General features: G+C 40.3%; 1 pseudogene; it reads right to left on the reverse strand.

Moving 5' to 3' along the window:
* Window positions 1-2919: 2919 nt before the first annotated feature.
* Window positions 2920-3407, reverse strand: LOC136132501 (small ribosomal subunit protein uS13-like; annotated as a pseudogene).
* Between the last annotated feature and the right edge of the window lie 5379 nt (window positions 3408-8786).

Raw genomic sequence — 8786 nt, forward strand, 5'->3', positions numbered from 1 at the left:
AGTTAACATTCTAAAAATTATATGGTGTACTAAACTAATGAAAGAGCATCTGAACTTCTGCTGGGCACCCCAGTAGAGACTACATTTCCCATCTTTATTTTCATGGCCATGTGATCAAGCTCTGGCTAATGCAATGTGAGGCAAAGAGTTACTTCCAGATCACAGTCATAAGGGGAATGGGTGTGCCCTGCCTTTGACCTTTCCTTCATTCATCTGGCTGGGATACAGACCTAATGGTGGCAGCTTGAGAAGACGCTTTAGATTCAGGTACCAGTCATCTGTTGAGGATGGCAGAACCATCCCTTTAGCCTTGGGCTGGCTACTTCTGGACTGTAAGGGAGATACACATTTTTTACCTTACTTAAATCAGTGTATTTTTGGCTCCCTTTAATGGCAGCTTGAATGTACTCTAAGAAATGTAGCAGCAAACTTAAAGATCTCTTTGTTATTATTATTTTAAATAAATGAAGAAGTTGAGAACTAAAATCAATAATTGCCCATCGTTACAGAGTTGAGAAAACTAAAACTCCCATCGATTCCCTCCTCCCCTATTCCTCACATTGCCCATATCCAGTATTTTCGGATGATATTGAACGTACAAGCACAAGGTGTCCAGAGAAGCAGGAGTATAGGGAGATCTTTACAGTGAGTACAAGTAAATGGATGATAACTTATATCAATTATCCAGCTCCGGATGAAGAAAAGCATATAGAGACATAATTTGAGCTTTGTGAGCTGACAGTCAAGGTAAGACTGAGAAATTGCAAGGGTAAAAAGTACTCGGTGGAGGAGAAGTAATTTATACTAAAGTGACATGGTTGACAGTTTCTTTCAGTTTTCATGGTTATGTCCCCGATGTCCAGTTCACTGCCTTCTTGGAGTGGCTTCATTAAGCAAGTGAAATTTGAAGAGGGATCTGAGAGAGTTGAAATAGTTCTCATGGCAAACGGGTGAGGGAAAACTGGCTAGGCACTGACTTCATAAATCAAGCAGTATCTGTATGTTAGATAAATCAAGGCACTGACTTCATAAATCAAGCAGTATCTGTATGTTAGACACTCATGAAATGCTTGTGGGTGTGGTGAAGACACTGTGATTTTGAAGGCAAGGTTTGTAACCAAAGAGAAAATACAATATTGCAGGGCTTACAATACCAGCATTAGAAATAGCAATATGGTTTTGTAGGGAGGAAGGAAATAGGTAGTTTCATAGAGATTATGGGGCTCGAGGTATGCTTGAAAAATAGAATGTTGGGAAGTTGAAGTCTTGTTAATAGTTGAAGAATTGCCACATGGGTCTCATTTAACTGGAATGTCTTAATGACAAGTGTTTTGTTATTGTTTTTTAACTTTTTGGTGAGCTTAGTAAAAACTTCTTCCTTAATCTTGTCTCCTTGGAATCTCATGGTTTTATAGATTGGTGCAGAAGTGATCTTAGGGCATGAAAGTATCTGAAGATGAAATGGAAAAACTCCAATAAAGCATTGGATTTGGGATGGACATTATTCAGAATTCTTAGGTCCCATATACAATACTGAAATGGGAAACATTATTGTAGGCTGAGATTCATCCGATATGTTCTCCTGGAGCAAACAAGGAGTTAGGCAATTGTTTGAAGGAATTGAGAATCAATGTGGCACAAAAAAGCCCTTGGGCTAGGCTCTGCACCTCTGCTACCATGCATTTGTTTAAATTAAATTTTTTAAGTTAATTGTGGTTAGATGCACATAACAGAAAATGTACCATCTTAACCGTATTAAGCATACAGTTCAGTAGTATTAAGTAAATTCACATTGTTGTACAAACAATCTCCAGAATTTTTTCATCTTGCAAACCTGAAATTCTATATCCATTGAACAGTAACTCCTCATTTTCTCCTCCCCCTATTTTCTGGCAACAACCATTGTACATTGTTTCTATAAATTTGACTAATCTAGATACCTCACATACGTGGAATCATATGGTATTTGTCTTTTGTGACTGATTTATCTCACTTAGCAAAATGTCCTCAAAGTTCATCCATGTTGTAACATGTGTCAGATTTTTTTTCCTTTTTAAGGCTGAATAATATTCCACTGTATGTATATACCACATTCGTTTAGCCTTTAATCCATTGATAGACATGTGGGTTGCTTCTACCTCTTGCCTATAATAATACTGCTCTGAACATGAGTATACAAATATCTCTTTGGGACCCTGCTTTCTATTCTTTTGGATGTAAATCCAGGAGTGGAATTGCTGGATCACGATTCTCTGTTTAATGTTTTTGAGACATTGCTATATTGTTTTCCATAGTAGCTATACCATTTTACATTCTCACCAACAGTGCATAAAGGTTCCAGTTTCTCCACGTCCTTGCCAACACTGGTTATTTTGTTTCTTTTTTTTTCTTTTAAAACAGTAACCATCCTAATGGGTATGAAGTGATATCTCGTGGTTTTCAAAAAAGAAGTAATTAATTAATTAATTTTTTTTGGTTGCATTGGGTCTTAGCTGCTGTGCGCGGGCTTTTCTGTAGTTGCGGTGCACAGGCTTCTCATTGTGATGGCTTCTCTTTGTTGTGGAGCACGGGCTCTAGGTGCGTGGGCTTCAGTAGTTGTGGCTTGCGGGCTCTAGAGCACAGGCTCAGTAGTTGTGGTGCAGGGGCTTAGTTGCTCTTCAGCATGTGGGATCTAACCGGACCAGGGTTCAAACCCGGGTCCCCTGCATTGAAAGGCGGATTCTTAACCACTGCACCACCAGGGAAGTCCCCTCTCTTTGTGATTTTGATTTGCATTTCCCTATGATTAGTGATGTCGAGCATAATTCTATATGCTTATTGGCCATTGGTTTATTTTCTTTGGAGACATGTCTTTTCAAGTTCTTTGTCCATTTGAAAAAAATTATATAAACTGTTTATTAACAGAAAGTGCCCACAAATTTATTTCTTCTTGGACACATGCATGGTGCAACCATGGTGGCCTGTGGTCTTGGTGTGTTGGCCTCGGACACAAAGTCCCCGGAAGTGGCACAGCCCTCTGTGGGCCCCAATCTTCTTCATTTGCTCCAGGTTTTCATGAAGTTTGTTGTCCAGACCATTGGCCAAGACTTGGCTGTGTTTTCCATCCATCACATCCTTCTGTCTGTTGAAGAACCAGTCTGGGATCATGTACTGGTGTGGATTCTGCATAGTGGTGATCACACATTCTCCCTCCTCCTCAGTGAGCTCTCCTGCCCTCTTGGTGAGGTCGATGTCTGGTTTCCTCAACATCACATGAGCAAATTTTGCCCCACACCCTTAATTGCTGTAATGGCTAAAGCAATTTTATGCTGCTCATCAATATTGTTGTTGAGTACTTGCAAAATGTGCTGGAACTTCTCAGGGATTACTAGAGATGTGGCAGCAGTCCCAGTAGCCCTTTTGTCCATTTTTTAAATTGGGTTGTTTTTTGTTGTTGAGTTTTAAAAGTTCTCTCTGTATTTGGGTTATTAACCCCCCATCATACAAATGATTACAAATATTTTTTCCCATTCTATAGGTTGCCTTTTCACTCTGTTGCTTGTGTCCTTCACATGGAAGTTTTTAATTGTGATGTAGTTCAGTTTAGCTATTTTTACTTTTGTTGCCTATGCTTTTGGTGTCATATCCAAGAAATCATTGCCGAATTCATTGTAATGAAGTTTTTCCACTATGTTTTCTTTTAAGAGTTTTATTGTTGAAGTCTTAAGTTTAGGTCTTTGAGCCATTTTGAATTAATTTTTCATATGATGTAAGGTAAGTCTTTAACTTTATTCTTTTGCATATGTCTATCCAGTTTTCCTAGCACCATTTGTTGAAGAGACTGTCCTTTTCCCATTGAATGGTTTTGGCATCCTTGTCAAAAATAAGTTTACCATATACTCAAACATTTATTTCTGGCCTCTCCATTCAATTCCACTGGTCTGTATATCTGTTTTCATGGCAGTAACACACTGTTTTGACTACCGTAGCTTTGTAACAAGTTTTGAAATCAGAAAGTGCGCATCATTAACTTCATTCTTCTTTTTAAAGATTGTTTTGGCTATTTGGGGTCCTTTGAAATTCCATATTAATTTTAGAATGGATTTTTCCATTCTAAAAATTTGCATTAAATCTGTAGATCATTCTGGTTTGTATTGACACCTTAATAGTATTAAATCTTCCAGGGCTTCCCTGGTGGCGCAGTGGTTGAGAGTCCACTTGCCGATGGAGGGGACGCAGGTTCATGCCCCAGTTCGGGAAGATCCCACATGCCGCAGAGCGGCTGGACCCGTGAGTCATGGCCGCTGAGCCTGTGCGTCCAGAGCCTGTGCTCCACAACGGGAGAGGCCACAACAGTGAGAAGCCCATGTGCCGCAAAAAAAAAAAAAAAATCTTCCAATCTATGAGCACAGGATGTCTTTCCAATTATTTGTGTCTTCTTCAATTTCTTTTAGCAGTGTTTTTTTGTTTGTTTGTTTTAAACATCTTTATTGGAGTATTATTGCTTTACAATGGTGTGTTAGTTTCTGCTTTATAACAAAGTGAATCAGCTATACATATACATATATCCCCCTATCTCCTCCCTCTTGTGTCTCCCTCCCACCCTCCCTCAGCAGTGTTTGGAAGTTTTCAGTGTATAAGTCTTTCACCTCCTTGGTTAAGTTTTTTTCCCAAGTGTTTTATTTTTTAAATGCTATAAATGGAATTAAAAAATGTTTTCCTTTTCAGATTGTTTATTTTTAGTGTATGTAAATGTAACTGATTTTTACAGTTTGATTTTGTACGCTGCAATTGCAGAATTTGTTTATTTCTAACAGTTTTTTAATGCAGTCATAGGGCTTTCTACATATAAGATCATGTTGCAACTAGAGACATTTTACATCTTTCTTTCCGATTTGGATGTCCTTTGTTTCTTTTTCTTGCCTACTTATTCTGGCTAAGACTTCTAATACTGTGTTGTATAGAAATGGCAAAAGCAGGCATGGCATCCCTGTCTTGTTCCTGATCTTAGAGGAACAGCTTTCAGTCTTTCACCATTGAGTATGATGTTCGCTGTGGATACTACTCATTTTTTCACTCAGGGCTATGTTCAAAGAGAGTCTGCTCTGATGAAAAATAGTCTTATCTCTTGATGCAGTTCAGAGGAATATTGTGATTTGCCAAGTTAAATTTTATATTTTCTTCAATTTGATCTACTCATTTAATAGTGAAGGAAAGGCCCTGGGGGTAGGCATGGTCACTTGATATTTAATGACAATGAGAAGTGACTAGAGCCTCTTAGCTCTTGGGACAGTCCTATTTCAATGACTCCTGAGTGCTTCATCAGTTGTAGGAGTTGCAGTCGTCAGTTGAATTTTGTTGTAAGCAACTCTTACCCTAGATCAGTCAGACTCAGCTCTCCCCTCACCTCCTGCAATGAATTCCCTTTTCTCTTTCCATCCAAATACTGTGATGCCTACTCGATGTTACTGTCTCCTCTGTTGAGACTTTCCCGCCTCAGAATTCCAACGGGCATGTTTTCCAGAGCTAAAATTGTGCTGAATCACAAAGGCTCTCAACTGCAGACGCAGTGTTATTTGTAGTTTCAAGAAATACATCTCGGGCTTCCCTGGTGGCGCAGTGGTTGAGAGTCCGCCTGCCGATGCAGGGGACGCGGGTTCGTGCCCCGGTCCGGGAGGATCCCACATGCCGCGGAGCGGCTGGGCCCGTGAGCCATGGCCGCTGAGCCTGCGCGTCCGGAGCCTGTGCTCCGCAACGGGAGAGGCCACGACAGTGAGAGGCCCGCGTAATGCAAAAAAAAAAAAAAAAAGAAATCTCTCATGTGTCTGTGACCCTATTTTCCAAATGGATAAGGTGCTGCTGTAATGAATGAAATATAAATTCACTTATTGAGGGTCCTCTGAAGCCAAAACATTGGGTATCATATTTTAATTGTAACTTTAAACCAGGTGGGTTAGAAATCTGAGTTGAGCATGAAAAAAAGAGAACACTATATTAAATTAATTTGAATTGGTATTTCCACATTTCATTTCATCCTTGAGTAATGGTTTTGACAACATGTTGGGAAGAGTATCTTCTTAATATTCATAAATATGGAGATATATATCTCCTTGTTGGCAAGAGTATTTTCTTAATACTCTTGCTTATATCTATGGATATAGCTATAGATATAGATGTATGGCTATAGTGGAAGTTATCCGCTGTCTCAGTGAACATGCTAAGTGACACTTTGTCCAAACTTCAGCATACATTAAGTTCCACAAGATGAGAAGAGTTGGGGGGGGTGGATGGTGGTGATAGTTGCACAATAACGTGAATGTATTTAATACCACTGAGCTTTACACTTAAAAATGGTTATTTTATATTACGTATAAATATTATATATTTATATATTATATATAAATAATAGTTATATTATATAAAATGGAAATTTTATATTATGTGCATTTTACCACAATTTGTAAAAAGTGAAAAAAAATGTACGCTTACTCCAACCCTCTGTCTAACCTCCCTTCCGGCCAGCACTAGCAATAAAGGCCCAGGGTGGTTGGTTTCCAAAAGATAAAAAAAAAGAAGGAATGTCATTTGTCTTTTAGGTTAAAATACAAAATGCTTACACATACATACACAGGTAGGCAATTATGCATAACTTTAGGCAAGCTAGGATGTTACAAGAAGTACGTGCATGAAAACCTATTCAAGAAAGAGAATTTGAAAGAAAAATAGGCTGTTCGCATGCCCCAGGCTGCTTTTGATAGGGAAGCAAGTAACTACTGTAACCAGTTGCCTGTATTTAGCACCAACTGCTTCGACAGCACAGGGATCTCCTCCACAGGCTGGTTTGTGTTAAAGAAAGTCGTCCTGCTGGATACAGACTTATGGAAATGTCAAGAACATCCTATGCAGCTATTTCTAACAAGTGGAATTATCTCCAGACCGCTTTTGGAGAGTTTTCTTCTGCTTGAGAGGGGAAAAATAGTAGTGGGGGAGATTTCTCTTTGGTAGATTTCAAATTTGTTACGAGTTGAGGACCATAAAACGAGGTGCTCCCTCATGTTTCTTATTGGAGCAAGAAAGCTGGAAGGTGGAGATTTATCAGTGAACTATCATACCTCGAGGGGCTAGAAGGGTTTTGGATTTCTAAGAGAGACCCAAATTTCCTTGCCCCAAACATACCTCTGTGCTTTACATTCTGTAGTGAAATATATGAGCAGCGTGCTGTGGAAGGCACACAATTTCCTGTCCATCTGTGCTGTGCTACCAATCATCGCCCACAAGCTCAGAGTGTGTCACCCTCAAAGATAGTGTTTCATCTGAGGAAGGCTGCTACCAAACTGTAGCATGTGGTTATTGGAATAAGAACAGAGTGATAAAATCGTCATTGGGAAAGGGGGCTAAGGGACCATTTTTATGGACTCGAGAGGTAGAAGACAGAAGAAGAGAACTTTCTGGGATTCCCAAATAATTTTTTTTTTTTTTTTTTTTTTTTTTTGCGGTACGCGGGCCTCTCACTGTTGTGGCCTCTCACTGCTGTGGCCTCTCCCGTTGCGGAGCACAGGCTCCGGATGCGCAGGCTCAGCGGCCATGGCTCACGGGCCCAGCCGCTCCGCAGCATGTGGGACCCTCCCGGACTGGGACACGAACCCATGTCCCCTGCATCGGCAGGCGGACTCTCAACCACTGCGCCACCAGGGAAGCCCTCCCAAATAATTTTAACCAGCAGCCCAGTTTAAGGTATTGAGCCATCAGAATTGCCTGTGAATCACCTAGCCCTTTGTGTTTTACAGGCGCTCTTTTCTGCCATTAGTGAGACTGTGTGTGTTTTGATGTTACGTGGCCTGCTCTTTCACAGCCCCAAGGTCATGGGTGTCTCTTGGATGCAGTCAGGAGCCACCAGGAATTGTGCATTCTAGTTCACCAGAGATGAACACTTCCTTTTTCCATAAGGGTCCAGAAAAAAACTGAGATCAAGTGGGCAGTCCTTTTATATAGTTAGCTTTTCTGAGCCAGCTCACTGGATTGGAACTGCTGAAGGCTTAAGATACCCTCAGAAGGGATTTATAAGAATATTATAATTTACAACTTGTTGCAGTGCAGCAATTTAGAATTCAACACATGCGGTGGCTGAAATTTCAGCTAATCTGGACTTTTTATTGTTTCACAGAAGTGAAGCCTCTTCAAGACTGGGGCTTCCCTACAGGGTCCTTCATGGAGGCCTCCATCTCTGGTTCATTAACTCTTCTTCAGAGTCATCAGTTTCCCACATGTACTCTCCTCTTCAGGTCACTCAAATACCTCTTTCCTCACTCTAGAAGAGTCCACAGGTGGAGTTTCTAGGTACCCGTACACAGAGTTTCTAGGCTTCTCTCTGAATCCTCATGTCAAGTGCAGCCCTAGATTTTGGCTAGATAGACCCTGAGCTCTGTTCTAAACCATCAGAGACTTTGGGTGGAGAATGGGATCCAGTCCAGGAGAGACAGTACAGATAGGCCCTCAATTTTTTTTTTTTTTTTTTTTTGGCATCTTCTTAACAGTTGTCAGGATGCTGCTGCTTTTTATCTTTCTAGGAAACTTGACAAATAACCATGTCACTTGAAACATTAATTTTTTTCCGAAAGCCACGTAGCCGACTCCCATATTATTGAAAGAACTTTTCTCCTATTAGCAGGGCTATGATGCTGTCTTGTAGAACAAGGTATTTTCATTGTTGCCATAAGGACAGTTGGTTTGTTCTGCTCCAGCTGAGGTCTGGTGGTACCAGGAAAAAAAAAAAATTACTCTTTTACTGGGTTTCCATTTTTGTTTCT

Source organism: Phocoena phocoena, chromosome 13 (genome assembly GCF_963924675.1).
Source record: "Phocoena phocoena chromosome 13, mPhoPho1.1, whole genome shotgun sequence".
In the NCBI taxonomy this organism is placed as follows: domain Eukaryota; kingdom Metazoa; phylum Chordata; class Mammalia; order Artiodactyla; family Phocoenidae; genus Phocoena; species Phocoena phocoena.